This window comes from Tasmannia lanceolata, unplaced genomic scaffold (genome assembly GCF_043159265.1).
Source record: "Tasmannia lanceolata isolate RefF3 unplaced genomic scaffold, GAP_Taslan_0.1 ptg000018l, whole genome shotgun sequence".
NCBI classification, from domain to species: Eukaryota; Viridiplantae; Streptophyta; class Magnoliopsida; order Canellales; family Winteraceae; genus Tasmannia; species Tasmannia lanceolata.
The window spans coordinates 68,438,266-68,455,136 of record NW_027518695.1 but is presented as its reverse complement, the minus strand read 5'-3'; the positions used below and the strand labels follow the sequence as shown (position 1 = coordinate 68,455,136).

At 39.1% G+C, this 16,871-nt stretch overlaps 1 non-coding gene and 1 pseudogene across 1 annotated transcript; both read left to right on the top strand.

Annotated features, from left to right (window-relative positions):
• Window positions 1-4,748: 4,748 nt before the first annotated feature.
• LOC143850712 (putative galacturonosyltransferase-like 1 pseudogene) lies at window positions 4,749-6,069 on the top strand (annotated as a pseudogene).
• Window positions 6,070-11,884: 5,815 nt separating this feature from the next.
• Window positions 11,885-11,966, top strand: TRNAS-GCU (transfer RNA serine (anticodon GCU)). Its single transcript has one exon. It is a non-coding gene; the product is annotated as a tRNA-Ser (tRNA).
• Window positions 11,967-16,871: the final 4,905 nt, after the last annotated feature.

The following is a 16,871-nucleotide window of genomic DNA, read 5'->3' as shown; positions in this document are numbered from 1 at the left end:
GAGCCTGGCCAGCCGGCTCGGCTCTGCTCGTTAAGGATTTGAGCTGAGCTTTTTCCGAGCCGAGACTTAAGTGGGCCCCAAAAAGTGTCTTTTAGGAAATAGCTTTAAATGCATTTTGTCATATCATTCCCAAACTTGAAAACGATGTTTGGATATGAGGAAAAGAAAATTAAGGAAAATAAAATATTTCATAGAAAATAAAATTGTGTGGTCTACTAGGTTTGCAATTAATTTCTTAAAAAAAATATATGAAAAGACTGATTTTAGAAGAAAAAAATCCTTGGCAAATGAGTATCAAACGCCTTTTCCCCTGATCGAAACAGCAACTAAATCACAGCCGTAGGATTATAAGAGCTTTTCTCTTGATGATTTTTTCGGGAAATGATATTATTTTACGCCCCTTTTCATCACCAGGGACACCCAGCGTCAGTGGATCAATGAAAAAAAAGGGGGCTAAGGTACTTAATGTCAGAAAAATCCAATGATTTTGATTGCAAAGTACACTGGCAATGGGTGTCCGTGGTGATGAAAAGGGGCGTAAATATCATTTCCTATTTCTTTTATCGCTAGTTTTTTATTTAGTACAAAACAGAGGGGTGATGATAAATTGGCACCCCCTATGGGATAATTCGCACCCTTTAAAGGAGGGTTCTAACGCCAATTCCGGCTACAGGGGTGCGAATTATCCTACAGTGCCCAAACAGAAAAGTTAAAACACTAATAAAACACCAAAAACTGGGCAGCCATGATTAAAATTTAACAGTGGGTGTATTTATCATCACCTTTTAGGGGCCGTTTGGATACGCTGATTTTAGAATCCAGGTTTTTAGTTTGAAAGCAGTGTAAAAGGCGAGAAGAAGAGTCCCTAGGCGTCATTTTTGACTCATTTTTTACTTCTCTCCCTTCTTTCCATCAGCAAGAGAGTAGCAGATCCTCCCATATTTTCAGGTTTTAGAAATCATAGGATGTAGAAGAGATTTTTAAAAACTGATTTTCTTGCTTAAAATCCAAGAAACGCTCCTAGGACAGCATCCAACAGCTTCATTCATACCCTCTTTTACACTGTTTTCAAACTAAAAATTTGGATTCTAAAAACCGTGTATCCAAACGGCCCCTTAGTGTTTGTAAGGTTTACTCTAAATTTGAATTGGGCAATGGTATTTTCACTCCCGTTTTAACGTGATTTGATGTCAAAAAGCGTTAAAGTTGGCCACCGTTCATGTTATTGTCAGGGAGATTGAAAATATCATCGCCCTTTGAATTTTGCCATCAACATTTATCATTACCTTTTAAAACTTGAATTTTAATGTTTGTCTGGTTTACTGTGAATTCTTATATGAGTTTTTATATGATGAAAGGCCTTAGAGTCCATTATTTTTCAAAAAGTACCGTACGGCCCACACCATAGGATGATCCAGACTATCCATAAGATGGGACACAACCTAAATAGGTTGTGCCCCAAAAATTGTTTCCATAGGTTGATCCTAACCATCAGATCATATAAAAACTCTTCTTATATAGTTGATAGTTTTGAAAAGGGGAATTATATTCCCTCCCCCCTCTGACGGATAAAATCCCCATCTTTAACGCTTACAGTGAGAATGGTTCACTGCTTGAGGATAAATTCACCCCTTTTAGCGTTTTTCCTTACCTTTGAAAGTTAACGGATAACGATTTTATCTGTCGGTGGGGGGGGGGGGGGGGGGGGGGGAGAGAGATATAACATTTCTCTTTGAAAATATGCTAAGAAGATGGTAAGCTCCTCCTAAGCCGTTAATCCGTTAAATTTGGGTCCAATAATAGGTTTTGAAATCATAAGTTTGGACTGACAATATTTTGTCATAATCCAAAACCAACAGGACCTTAATATTGCACTAAAGTAACTGTAGATTTATGTAGCCCTTTATCTTACAGTACATATTAGATGCCCTTTGGACACGGAAACAAAATCATGTGGGTCAGCTCGTGATGCTCCACATTATTAAGAGAGAGATTGCACATATGTATCCTATGTGTGGCCCTAAAATTGATTATTGACACTGATCGAAAGGCACTCTCTAGCTCAAGAGTCCTTATCTTAATTAATAATAATAATTAAAGAAAACGAAACTGATATTGACACCTCTCTCCCTCTATATATAGAGGGATTTTCTAGGCAATTTCACGAACACCATTTTAGCAGCTCACTTTTGCAACTGAGAACAGCCACACAGGCTCACTTTTAAGAAGATTTTTTCGTTTGCATTTAATTTATTTGAGGTGACATTTCTCTCCTTCAAAAATGAGGCTCGAAATGGCTTTCCGCAAAATTGCCTAGCAAATCCCATAAACGTTGCTCCGTTTGGTCGCCGGGTTTTGGGTTTTTTTTCTTTTCCTAGGATTTATGTGGGTGAAGGTAGGAGACAAAAGAGGGGACAAGCATTAATTAGAAAAAGATATTATGATGAGTGGAGAGAGAGGGTAGAGAGAGAAAGAGAGACCACCATTTTCAAGACAGGATTTTGCTGATGTCACCAAGAAAAAGCTAATGTGACCACTAAATATTCTCCCACATAAATCAATATCATCATGATCTGCCTTATCACTTAATCAGTCTGATCCTTTCGGAGGGTTTTGAGCATGGATTCATGTCAAATGGAGTTTTTACGTGCCTAATTGGCGGTAATACAAATAAACAAGTTGAAATAGAGAAAAGATGGGGAAAGAGATTGATTTGAGGCAAACGGACCTCCTAGAGGTTCTAGAGGTTCAATTTGAGAAGAATCCTGACTTTCCTAGAAAAAAGTTTCCTTTGCTGTAAAATTCTCTTCTTCTTTTTTCATTTCATTGAAATGCATATGAACTTAAATACAAGTACAAAGAGAATGCCACATCATCAACCCATCTACCCACTAACATGAGACATAAAAAAAAACTAACACCCATAATTCTAAAACACATACACCTAAAATCCATGAGCCCTACAATAGCTACCTTGCAACTACATCCATACACCGTAACATAAACGTATCATTCATTCCTCTTTACAAATACCCTTGTCCTCAAGGTCGAATTATTGAATGAAATACTTTAATCCACCAGGATCCCAAATTGTAATGCCTGCGATCATTCGAACTCTTGCTTTAAATTCCATTGCGATCAAAGGTGGAAGGAAATATGAGTTTTGATGAAGGCACATTGAAATTTGGAATAATTGCATGGTTCAGAAGATGATCCTTAGCATGGTGTTCAACAAAATTATCTTAGTCGACATCAATTCTTGAATTTTTCTCCAACACAAGATCAACATTTTCATGATTAAAGTTTCCTTTATCTTTAAAAATTTCCATCATCATGTGGATTTTGTTCAAGGCTTCTACAAATAGTCACTTTCCTTCAATTATTTTTGAAACTAGTGCTTTAATCTCCTATAGATCTTCACGTATAAATTCCAAAAACTTCAAAGACATAGCCATTGCGCTGGATCGACGCCTTTGATATCACTTGTTACATGCCTAATTGGCCGTAACACAAATAAACAAAGTAAAAGAGAGAAAAGATGGGGAAAGATGTTGATTTGAGGCAACCAAATCTCCTAGAGTTCAATTCGAGAGAAACCATGACTCTCCTAGAACAAAGTATCCTTTGTGGTTGTAAAATTCTATTCATTCTCATTTCAATGAAATACATATGAATTTAAATACAAGCACAGAGAGAATGCCACATCATCAACCTATCTATCTCCTAACATGACACATAATAAAAACTAACACCCATAACTGCAAAACGCATACCTACAAACCTAAAATACATAACCCTACAATAACTACCTTGCAAACACCTCCTATAGACCATAACATAAACGTATCATTCCTTCCCCCTTACAAAAGACCGTGTCCACAAGGTCGCTTATTGAATAATAGTTACTTTACCAATAAGCCAAAGTCCGAACACATTAGGCAAGGCCTTTAAACCTGCCCCATGCCAGGCTGGGACCCACCCAGTCCCATACCTAGGTGGGCCCCACTCAGTACCGTAATAGGGACCGTCCCTAGGTCCTCCTTTTCTTATACACAGATACGACTTATGGTAAGTAGAGGCAAGAAAGAAGGAGCCCACAAAAGAGAAGAATCATTTTTGAAAGGAAAAGCAAAAAATAGAATGTTGTTTGTTATTTGTAGTGGAGTTCTTATTCTGATGAAATTACCTCTAGTGAATAGACATAAATGAACAAAAATTTGGAAGGTATTTTGGTATATAGTCACCCTACATTCGGATATAGGAAGCTCCATCATATTTTGTGGCTACATCTCCATCAGGATCCGAAATACTTTCGGACCTTAGGATATGGATTCAGTGTCTGTGCCCAAATCCTGTCCATTAATATTCAGATCATTTGGATCTATAGGCCAGTCCAGGCCTATTTAAACTCCTATAATGGGGGAGAGCCGAGATCAGCTCTTAAAAAACCCTAAAATAATGTTTTGCTTTTTCTCTATAAAGTAAGCTTACTAAAGTTAGAAGATTCTTGAAAATATTACCCGTAAAAAATTAAAATTACCAAGAACAGCAATTCAAAGACAACGATAGAAAGACTGAAGGTGGGCCCAATTTCAACAGCCAATGAGATTTAAATTATTTTTTTAAAATAAGACGAAATTGCTACGAAGCCAACTCTCTCTCTCTCTCTCTCTCTCTCTCTCTCTCTCTCTCTCCCCCCCCTTATAAAGACCTTCACCCCCTCTCATTTTTCTAAACCTTCACCCACCATGCCAAAACCTACGCACCCCTCCCTCCTCTCCATGCTCCTCCTCCTCCTCTACACTCTCTTCATCATCTCTTCTTCCACTCCCACTAAATTCCGAGAAGCCCCAGAATTCTACAATTCCCAAAACTGCCCCTCAACCTCCAACCCCATCCACATCGCAATGACCCTCGATTCCGCCTACCTCCGCGGATCAACGGCCGCGATCCTCTCAATCCTCCAACACTCCTCTTGCCCTCAAAACATCAAATTCCACTTCCTCTCCTCCTCTTCCTCCCCCGAACTCCACCTCAAAATCACCTCAACATTCCCCTACCTCAAATTCCAAATCTACCCCTTCAACGATTCCACCGTGTCACAACTCATCTCCACCTCAATCCGACCCGCTCTAGACCGTCCCCTAAACTACGCCCGGTCCTACCTCGCCTCCATCCTACCCAACCAAGTCCACCGAGTCGTGTACCTCGACTCGGACCTCGTCCTAGTAGACGACATTGCCAAACTCGCAGCGACCCAACTCGGCGAGTCTTTCGTTCTTGCGGCACCCGAGTATTGTAATGCTAATATCACCTCTTACTTCACTCCCACCTTTTGGTCTAATCCTTCTCTATCATTAACCTTTGCGGGACGAAAAGCTTGTTATTTTAATACTGGGGTGATGGTGATGGATCTCGACCGTTGGCGGGCGGGGGATTATACGGCTGAGATCGAAGAATGGATGGAGTTACAAAAGAGGATGAGGATCTATGAATTGGGTTCTTTGCCACCTTTCCTCCTCGTCTTCGCCGGAAAAATTGCACCGGTGGATCACCAGTGGAACCAGCATGGCCTCGGCGGCGATAATTTGCGGGGACTTTGCCGGAATTTGCATCCGGGTCCAGTAAGTTTGTTGCATTGGAGTGGGAAGGGGAAGCCATGGGCCCGGCTTGATGCTAATCGTCCTTGTCCGTTGGATGCTTTGTGGGCTCCATATGATCTGTTACAAACGCCCTTGGCTTTGGATTCGTGAGCATATACCAAAAAATGTTAGAGGAATGCACCTAAGTCGGGGCCCAGGCACGTTGTAGATACGTTTATTATCTCACTTTTTCTTTTTTGCATGTCACTAGAGACCAAAAAAATTCCTGAATACAAGGAGGGGGTGTTGATATTATTTTGTATGTGCATATATGTACTTCAACATGCTTTTTGGGTTTTTCACTCCATCTGAAAGTTTAAGAGAGAGGGTTCAGTACCAGTGTGTAGCAAAGAAGACTATACAATGTTGTAAAGTTAGTAGATGAAAGATGAAATAAATGATGAAAAAAGATAATGTTTTTTTTTTTTTTTTTTCTCTTCTGCATGTTCTCTTTTGGGTAATTTCCCTTTTTTTTTATTAAATTAGCAAAATAAAATCTGGCTTTACAATTTCCATTGGGAAATGATAAATCGACTCCCAAGTCCCAAATATCTGAAATCGACTCCCTATGTGTCTTTCTCTCTCCTCTGGGTTAGAGAGAGATAGAGACATGGGGGTCGATTTAAGATATATGGGAGTCGATTTATCACTCCCCTTTCCATTTTAATATAATCATATTTATTAAAGTACTGGACGTTTTTGCCCTTAATTTTTTGGTTATTGACCTATAAAAGCTATTCGACGTGTGTCAACTGATCCACTTCGGATTGGATCAGCCTATGTCTTAGTCATGATCCATTCAAATCTCTTATGAGTCAGATTGAATTCGGACTGTTCTTCGTATCCTACTTCCCATATCTTTTTCACGATCCATTTCAAATTGGACGGTCCACCGGATCCTACTTATATTCTGCACAGTTAAAATTCTCAACAAAGAGCGTGGGTGAGGACAAGCGCAAGCGGCAGCAGGGACGGCGAGCTACAACGGCGAGGGTGTAGTAGAAGGAAGGGAAGAAGGTGACTTAGAGTTGAGAGAGATGAATTAGAAAATATTGAAAATAGGACTAGTTCATAAATTAGAGGCTATTCTCGTTAAATAGTACAATAAAGTCAGATTTTGGATTGTCCTATGGGCTTTTATTAGTTGTCTGGATTCAATCAGGATCTTGTCGTAGGGATCCAAAATGTGTCCATAGATCCTGTGGTAATGTGTCTAAATCCAGCCTATTAAAGTTTGAATAAAGCCAAATAATGATTTTATGAAAGAGTAATGCTAGGGAAATAATGATTTTATGAAAGAGTAACGCTAGGGAAATAATGATTTTATGAAAAGAGTTATGATTTTTTGGGTAGCTGGCAATGAATAGTGTTTCTGTCGGTAGCAAATGGAGAGAGAGAGAGAGAGAGAGAGATTCTGTCGGTGGCAAATGAAGAGGGGGGAGCGGGCGGTAGTTGATATATTCCACTTATTTCCCAGAGCCACCCCTCTTTCGGGTATGTATGACCATGGTTTAAAATTTCGACCGAAATCTGAAATTTGGGACCGAAATTTCGGATAGCGGTGGGGACCGAAACCAAAAATTTCCGAAATTAAATTTTTCGCCATTTACCAAATTTCGGAGTCCGAAATTTCAAATGTCTGCCCGAAATTTTGGTTTAAAGACATTATTTATTAAAAAAAAAAGTGTTACAAAATTTCGGCCGAAAATTTGGAATTTCGGTATGGAATTTGAAACAAAATTACCAAATTTCGGTTTTTGGTGGGGTCCGAAATGGTTACCGAAACCAAAATTTTAAACCATGTGTACGACTGCTGTTTTTACACAAAAAGGGGTGGCCCAGGAAAGAAAGGCGGCGAATATGTATATCATTTCCCTTACATTAGATTAGATACGGAAAGAGTGGGGCGTAGGCGGAAGATCTAAGGTGGCCCCATCATGGCATAAAACATGTGTTTTGTTTTTTAATTTGGGTCCATAACGGAGTTCGATTATGAATGTGTATTGCTTGATTTGATAAAGCTAGACAGACGGAACTAACGTTGACAAGAAGGCTCCCAATCCAAAACAAATCCACACTGATTTTATTGATATGATTGTTTCTAATTTTCAAGTTGCTTGATTTGGGCCCACTCTTGACTTCCTGTCTCCTCGTAATTATTTTTGAGATTTGACAGGAAAAAGGGATCCCGTTTTGTAAATAAAAACGGGTGTCAACCATTAGGGCCACGTCCACTAAAAGACAAAGTAAGGGGGCTTAAAGCCCTATAAAAGCAATAAATGCACCTTAAAAGGCCAAATCAATGGTGATGTCACTCCCATTTTTATTTTCCAATCGGAATCCCGTTTTAAAAGTGTTTTCCATTATTTATTTACTAATCGAAACCATGGTTTTAAATTTTGATAGAAACTGAAATCAGCAATACTCGAAATGTTTCTTTATTTTGGCCGATCCCAAAATTTCGTCCTAAATTTAAGGGATTTTACCCAAAAATCACTTTTTTATAATTATTTAATGTTATCCGAAAATTTTAGACGAATTACCGAAATTTCGGTAATTATAGTTGAAATTCTGTACGAGAAAATAGCCTTTAAATTGATTTCGTCAGCTGAAATTTCAGTTTCGGTGAGGACCGAAACGCATTCCGAAACTAAAATTTGAAACCATGATAGGAACAACCATGTTTTAATAATTGCAAAAACTCAGTTTGTCTTTTCTTTTTAAGTTGGCTTCTAAGGGCTTTTTTTGGAATTGTAATAACCTTCAACGGCTGTTTAATAATAAAAGACAAGACGAGTTAGTGCAATGATCAAATTACGATAGTGCTGACATCAATAACTAGCCTTTATTTATTCATTCATTTATGAGCTACTAATATTGGCAGTTTGGCACTACTACATTTTAATAACTACACAAACCCATCTTGTCTTTTCTTTTTTAATTGGCTTGGGTTCCATAGCTTTTTAGGAACTGTTATAACATTTGACATGCAAATGGCAATTCATATCTTTTAAGAGAATTTCACTTAGAGGACTCATATCTGCACTGCCATATTTTGACAATGACATTACTCACTTTGTTTTACACTTTTTTCCGACGGGTGCAAGGAAGACAGAAGTCAAAGGGATCAGGAGACAAGCATTTTGATTTGCCTGGAATTACTCGAATAAATAGTCTTGGTTGCACAAAAGCTCGGCAACCATCTGAATTTGACTTGGATTTGACATGCCATTCAACGTTTGGTTGCCAAAATAAGATTGGAATCCCCTTTGACTCTTTTACACGTCTTGCATGTAATAATGTCGTCTGATGATATGGATTTCTTGTCCCCACCTTATGACTTTTAACCCAAATTCTTCCAAAAGCAAATACTTTTGGTTGAATTTTCTAGGGAATGATGCTCTCTCTTTTGCTCTCTCTTCTCTCTCCTCTTTCCTTATATTTGTAATGACACCCCTACTTATTCTCATACTCTCCGAGTATACGCCGTGCAACCAAACACTACTTTTAGGACAAAGTCTCCACAGGGGGGAAAGTCTAGATCAAGACAACAGATTCTCAGCACTAATAGATCTTGATGGAGTATCTTAAACTGGAGGAGAAACCAATATTATGGAGGAGGCTCTTGAAAAAAATGGATATAAGCGGCACCGAAGGAGTCTCTTGGCAAAAAGTTCAAAGGATAAAAAAGAAAAAGTCCCTCCCCTCTTCGCATAGAAGAGACGGCACAGGAAGCTGGTGAAGAATAAATCCCTCAACGAAAGAAAGCAAAACTTCTTCATCAAAGAAAAACAAAATCTCCAAGGATTCTGAAGTTGCGGAAGAGCCGGAGAATAAGAAAGTCTGACTAGAGAATGATAGACCTTCTAAAATCACACTAAACATAGCTTCACCTGAGTATTGGACCGGCTTTAAGGATCACATGTCTCCTAAGCCCTGCGAATTACACAAAGTCACCTTGCACTTTCTTTTCGTATGCCTGTTTTGAGTTTGTTCTCAGAGGTTTCATAACCCTGGTGGTACCGCCTTCTTCCTTAGACATTGTTCAAAGAATTGGGTACTAATCTTGATCGTAATTTCGTATCATCTTTATTTATTTAATATAATATACTGGTAGGGGTCCACGTAACCCCAGCTTATCCATAAAAAAAATCCAAGAAGCATAAAGCAAAGTGAATAGTGCCAATATCAAAACAGCGCAGTGCGGATATCAGCTCCCTTTATTTATTGCTTGGATATGGTATATGAGAGAAGGCGACTCTCCATTATTGTCATTACAATTTGTCCTTCCTTTATTTATTGCTTGGATATAGTATATGAGAGAAGGCGACTCTCGGTTACTGTCATTACAATTTGTCCTTAATTTCGGTGTATGAATCCAGTGTCACCGTGACAATGATGAGCTAATAGGGCTAGATGTGCACATGCCCCATGTGGGGCACATTGGAGGGTTTCTTATTGATATAGACACCCTATATTTGTAGGCAATGTCTTGTGTGGATTGGCCATGATGCAAAGATTGCACATACTAGATGATCTAACCATTTCATTCGTTATATATAAGCGGGTAAATGTTTTTTAGAAAAAAAACTTCCTATTTAATGGATGATTTTGATCATCAAGAGTATTGTAGCACGTATAGATCTTGGTTCGAATGTATTTTGGTGAATTGAGATGGGTTTGTCCCACATCACCAATGTTTTACACTGAAGACAACTTTGTGATGTATATAAGGGGCCAATCATAAAGGGTCGCTTTGTTGCTACCATCAAAATTTAATTCTATAAACCCATTAAAAAGAGTTGATATTTTTTTATAGGTGAGATGGGATTGAAAACCCGTACGGGGTTGGCACGTCGGCCACCATCGTGGGTTTGCTTCTTATAGATGTGAGTTCAAATCCCCCGGGCTTACCCGACGCACATGGTTTACGAGTGATTGTGTGCATCCCTGGCGATTAGTCCTTCCCTAAATGGGGTGGGGATACCCTATGCCATCAAAAAGAAAGAAAGAAAGAAGGGATTCAAGATTGAGAACAAAGCCTAGCAATGAGCTAGAGGCTCAATCCCCATGAGTTAATGCCTTTCTATAAATAATCTTTTTTAATTGTGTTCTTGATAGGATATTATAGTTCATGCTGCTAATTGATCATTATTAGGTCATAGTTTAACTTTAATTTCTTAAAATTTACATTAGTCCTTGTTCAATCGTAATCAATACTATAGAAATGAGTTTATTTAATATTGTAATATTGTTATCAAAAGAGAATAGATCTTCTAAAATCATGCAAGCTTCTACACGAAGATGTATTTCCTAATCTATGGAAACATATAGTTAGTATGATATTTTATAAGAACATATGTGGGTTATGAAATTCGAAATCAAATAGACAATGAGTCTATACTCTTGACCTTCAAATTTAGTGTTTACATCCACCTTCCAGTCTTGTACATAAGTTCAATCTAAGAAATTTAAGTGATTGTTATTTCCTAAATTTGTACATAATAACTACAAGAAATACAATCACTGGTGACGGACCAAATCCGTTGTGAAAATAATTTGCCGACGAAAAACTGCCTGTCACAAAATAGGGGCATTGCTAGAGGGTTATATCGATGGTTGGCCGTCAATCATCTATTCATCGGCATACTTTTTAAAAGTTATACACCGCAAAGTAAATAGGATGTGCCCCAAAAATCATCTCTATTGGATGATCATAGCCCTCCGATCTGTAGACGGACAACACCATATATAATTCTCTACCTACGTAGGAAAAACATGCATCATATGATATCCTAAATAGGGCTTGGAGGATTTGGATCAATGGGCTCACTCCTGGCATGTTTATGTGATCAGCGGCTGAGCTTTTGTTTTTTTTTTGTAGTGCTATATCCAATGCATGGAATGTCAGTTCGGCATGGGGCCAAGGTCACATGGGTCATCTCATGCTATTATACAAGATCAATGGTCTTGATTGCACATACATTGACCCCATGTGGGACCCTAATGGATAGTAACCAATGACCTTGCAATCAGGATCACAAATCATGTGGAGCCCATCATGATTTATCATCCAACCTATGGCCTGCCAATAGATGTTTAGAGCAAGAAAATGGTTTGTTTCATTTTTTTCTTTTGAAGCATTTATCTAATGATCCACCATCCAAGTTCCCAGTTCAGTCATATTTTGCAAAATTTATTATTTGTATTTAAATAAAATAACACTTCTTAGCAGCATCAGCGTCGCTTTGGCCGAGTGGTTAAGGCGTGTGCCTGCTAAGTACATGGGGTTTCCCCGCGAGAGTTCGAATCTCTCAGGCGACGTTCAACTTTTTTGTTCGGTTTTTAACTTTTTAAAATTTGGTTCAAAGTTTGTGTTTCAATATGCAATGTTCTACAGTCGAATTCTGTAAAAGTGAATTGTTGGATGAACTCGACAAAGTAGGGAACACTCAGACGAAGGGTCCAGATCATGCTAATTTACCGTGGGTTGGTCCTGTTGAAATTTCTCATAGGTACCCACATGACATCAGCATAACTCTATCATGGAAATGACCTAGCAAAATCCTATGAATATTATTTTCCACTACATTTTGCTCATCTTTTTCTATAAGGGGGTGTTTGCTTACTTTCCTGCACCTTCCAGAGAAAGGAAAAACCCGCTTTTTCCCCGAGAATCGCTTTTTCACGTGTTCTGTTGGGTTGTCGAGAAAGTTTTACAGACGTGGAAAAACGAAAAAATGATGTGGAAAATGACATTTTCTCGCGCTCACGGGATATGTTTTCTGCCCAAATTGGTGGGATTTTGTTTCATTTTCCCACGAGCAAGTAAAATTAATTAGTCGGGGTTTTTTCTTTCCCTCACCACGCGAACCAGTGAGAGAGAACGACGAACCAGCGAGAGAGAAACCCATTGAGTCGTATTCTCCGGCTCCTCTTCGGCTCGGTACGTCCCACTCCCTCATCTCTGTCTGTCTCTCTCTCTCTCTGCTCCTCTCTCTTCCCTGTTTCTGATTTTCTAAGATTTTTTTGTTTGTTTTTGTTTTGAAGGCATCTTCTCCGGCTCCTTCTTGGCTCCTCTCTGACACCTCTCTGGCAAGGTACCTGCACTCCCTCTTCTCTCTCTCTCTCTCTCTCTCTCTCTCTCTCTCTCTCCCTCCCTTTTCTGATATTTATTTTCAGATCTAGGGTTCGTTTTTTTGGGTTTTCCCCCAAGTTAGGTTCAGATTTGGGTTTTTTTTTTGTTTTTTTTTTTTTTTTTTCACATTGTTCAGATTTGAGTTCAGATGTTTGGGGTCTTAGCAATGGGGTTGCAGATTTTGAATTTTTCACTGATTTTCAACTTTTTTTGGGTGTTTTTTGTACAGTAGGGTTCAGATTGTTGGGTTTTTTGCAATGGAGTTGCAGATTATGGGTTATATCACTGATTTGTAATTTTTTGGGTCTTTTTGTACATTTGGGTTCGGAATTTTGGGGTATTTGCAATGGGGTTGCAAATTTTGGGTTTTTTCACTGATTTTGAATTTTTTTGGGTGTATTTTTGTACAGTAGGGTTCGGATTGTTGAGTTTTTTTTGCAATGGAGTTGCATATTATGGGTTATTGCACTGATTTGTAATTTTTTTGGGTCTTTTTTTACATTTGGGTTCGGATTTTTGGGGTATTTGCAATGGGGTTATAGATTTTGGGGGATTTTACTGATTTATAACATTTTTTCGGGTCTTTTTGTACAATGCGTTTTTCTAATTTTTGGGATTTTTGCAAACGAGTTGCAGATTATGGGTTATTAGACTGATTTTTAAGTTTTTTGGGTCTTTTTGGGGTATTTGTAATGGGGTTGCAGATTTTGGGTTATTTCACTGTTTTTGAACTTTTTTTGGGTTTTTTGCATGGAGTTGCAGATTATGGGTTGTTGCACTGATTTTTAAGATTCTAGTATTTTGCATTGGTGGTTCTGATATAATGGCTTTGTTGTTGGGTGTTGATGATATGTGGGTGGATGGGTGTTGATGACATGCAGGTGGATGGGTGTTGTACATTTGGGTTTGGTTTTCATCAAAAACCATATCTTGTTTTGTTGGTTTTGAGGTACTAATTTGATCTTTTACTCCATGTTCTGTATACCTTTTTTTTTTTCTTCTTCTTTTCTTGTGTGATTGGTTATGTTTTTTGCTATGTTTATCATAATTTCAACCAATGAGTGTGGAGTAGATTGTTTAATGGATGGTTGGGTGTTGATGATACGAGGGTGTTGATGATATAATGCCTTGGTGGTTGGGAGTTGAAGATATGTCGGTGTTTCTTATATAATGTCTTGGGGGTTTGGTGTTGCTAATATTTGGGTTTCAAAGTAGGGTTTTTAATGGATTAGAACTAGAATCTCTCCATGTAAGGCTACCACCAAGCATCATGCCTCGAGAACCAACAAATAGGAGGACGCTGATTATTCGAGCTGCAGCTTTACTAGTGGCTGCAGTGGCAGTTAGGATTAGACTTTACTTTGAAGAAAATATGACATGTGCCCCTTATGAAAGTAGGTACCTAACTTGTAGGACATTTGTAACACGTATTACACATGTAGAAAATCATTGAGTTGCCCTTTTGCGTATGGATGTTCGCTGCTTCAGTAGCTTCGTGGCCATATTTTTAAACACGGCCCTACTTGAAGACACAATACATTGTTGTGTCAAGGAACAAGTGGCGGTTTTCTTACAAGTAATTGCCCACAACCAAAGGAACCGTAGTATTAGGGCATCATTCAGACGCGACTGTTTTGATGTATTTTAACAAGGTTCTGGCTGCTGTGCTTAAACTGCAAGACTTGTTCATCTCGCCCCCATCAAGGGACACACCACGTCACATTGCTGACATTCCGAATTTTATGCCGTACTTTAAGGTACTGTTCATTACCTACGTAGTGGGCATGTAAATTGTATAGCAACTGACTCATATGTTAGCACTAACATTTGACATTTTGAATGTCCATATTGTAGGATTGCATTAGTGTAATTAACGGGACACACATCCAAGCAACAGTACCCGAAGATATGAAACCCAGATTTATTTGTCGTAAGGGGTGGCCCTCTCAAAATGTGCTAGCTGTATGTGACTTCGACCTGAAGTTTACTTACGTGTTAGCTGGGTGGGAGGTCGACATCAGACTCTAGGGTCTTAGCATCTACTTTATCAAAGCCGAACGGGATTCCTTGTTTACCAGGTAGTACTGAGTTTGTCTTTTACTCCGTACTGTTGTTGTTGGTCTCAGTTATGAAACTTACATATATCCCTTCGTGTGTCTGTAGGAAAGTTTTACCTTGCTGATGGTGGGTACCCATGCCTGTGAAATTTCATAACTCCTATCTGAGGCATTGGTTACCACCGAAACGACATTAGAGGGCGCAGACCTCGAACTGCAGATGAGTTGTATAGTGAAAGGCATTCATCAGCAAAGAATGTAATCTAGCGAACTTTCGGTGTCTTGAAGAAGCGATTCAACATAATAAATATGCCACCCATGTACCCATTCGAACGACAGGTCGACATAGTGTTAGCCTGTTGCTGCGTCCACAATCACATAATGAGGGAGATGCTGAACGATACGTACATTCCGATTGTAGACAATGAGTTGGGGCTAACTGTAGCGGAGGAGGAGGATGAAGAAGAAGAAAATCGTTTCATTTCTAGGGCTGACGATGTGAGAGTAGGCGGTCTACTTCGAACAAGAATTATGAATCATATGTGGAATGATTTCCAAGCACAACGACGTGGTCGTCATTAGGATGACATGTTTTTGGGTTGTAATAATTTTATGACTATTTCGATTAGACTTCTGTAACTGTGTTTCATCATATGTTGTTTGATTGTATTAGGATTTGGAATATTTTTGGGTTATAATAGTAATCTGTTTCATCGTACTCTATTTGATGATATATTGTTGTGACTGATTATTTGGATATTTTTATACTATGTTTCACAATGTTGCAGATATAATGGAATCAACTTCAGTAGAGAAGAGGAAGAAAAATAACTCCTGGAGCGACGATATTGATAGGCATCTAATAGTAGCCATACAACATCATATTGCGAGGGCCAGAAGGCCCCCAACGGTTTTAAAGAGGCCGCGTACAGTGGCACAGCGCAGGAGCTTACTACTGTCCTTAAAAAGCAGATCACAATGGAGCACGTTAAGAACCGTTTGAAGACGATGAAAACTAACTATAGGATTCTTAACACCATCGTCAACCTGAGCGGATTTGGCTGGGATCCACAGCTAAAAAAAATATCCTTTGAAGACCAAGTGAAGAATGACTATTACTGGTAATTATAAGTCGTTATAATTCCTTCATTATTTTCATCACAATTTGGTCATAATCCTTACAATGCCTCGTTTTGTTTTCAGAGGAATCCTGAACATCTTTGTTTCTTTAATAATCGTTGGGAGCTATATGAAGAGATGAAAGAAGTGTTCGGGGAAGATTATGGTAATGGGGAATTCGCTAGGGACAGACATGCCCCTACTCAGCACACACAGGATGTGGAGGGGCCTTTCTCATCGACCCCCAGTAGAGCTCGATGATATGTTCGACCCCTGCTTTTACTCCTCCACCAGCTCCTCGTGCTTCTAGATCACATCATTCATCTTTAGTTAGAGACACCAGCATGGGCTTTAGTGACTCATCGCCACTGAAAGCCCCAGCATCAGGTAGTAGGAAAAAAGGAAGCGGCGAACAAGTGGTGCACAGCTTTCATCTGATATGACTTACTTGTCATATAATATTAGGATGGTTGCTGAGGCCATCATAACGACTGGTGAGGTCCATAGCCTTGCTGAACTGAAAGCCGTTGTGATGGGCATGCTTGGTTTCGCCATGATGGAGCTAATTCGGGTCTACACCTACCTGTACAAAAGTCACAAGGATGCTGAAGTTTTCCTTTCCCTTTCCGAGGATGAGCGTCTGCATATGATGAGAGATATTGTGGCGCGTTTGGCGTAGATCGATATGGGTTGGGGTCCTTTTTTGGGAATCATACGATCGTAGGATATGATCATAGTATGACTTTGATACTTTCTGTTGGGTATACATGTGTATGGTATAACCCTAGTATATGTTCTAATATAAGCCCAACAGGTAATGGATCAGGTGTAGTGGGCCCATATGGGCTAGAGCCCATTAACCTCTTATAACCCTAGTGTATCTATAGGGGCTGGAGGCAACAAACATGGTATTCC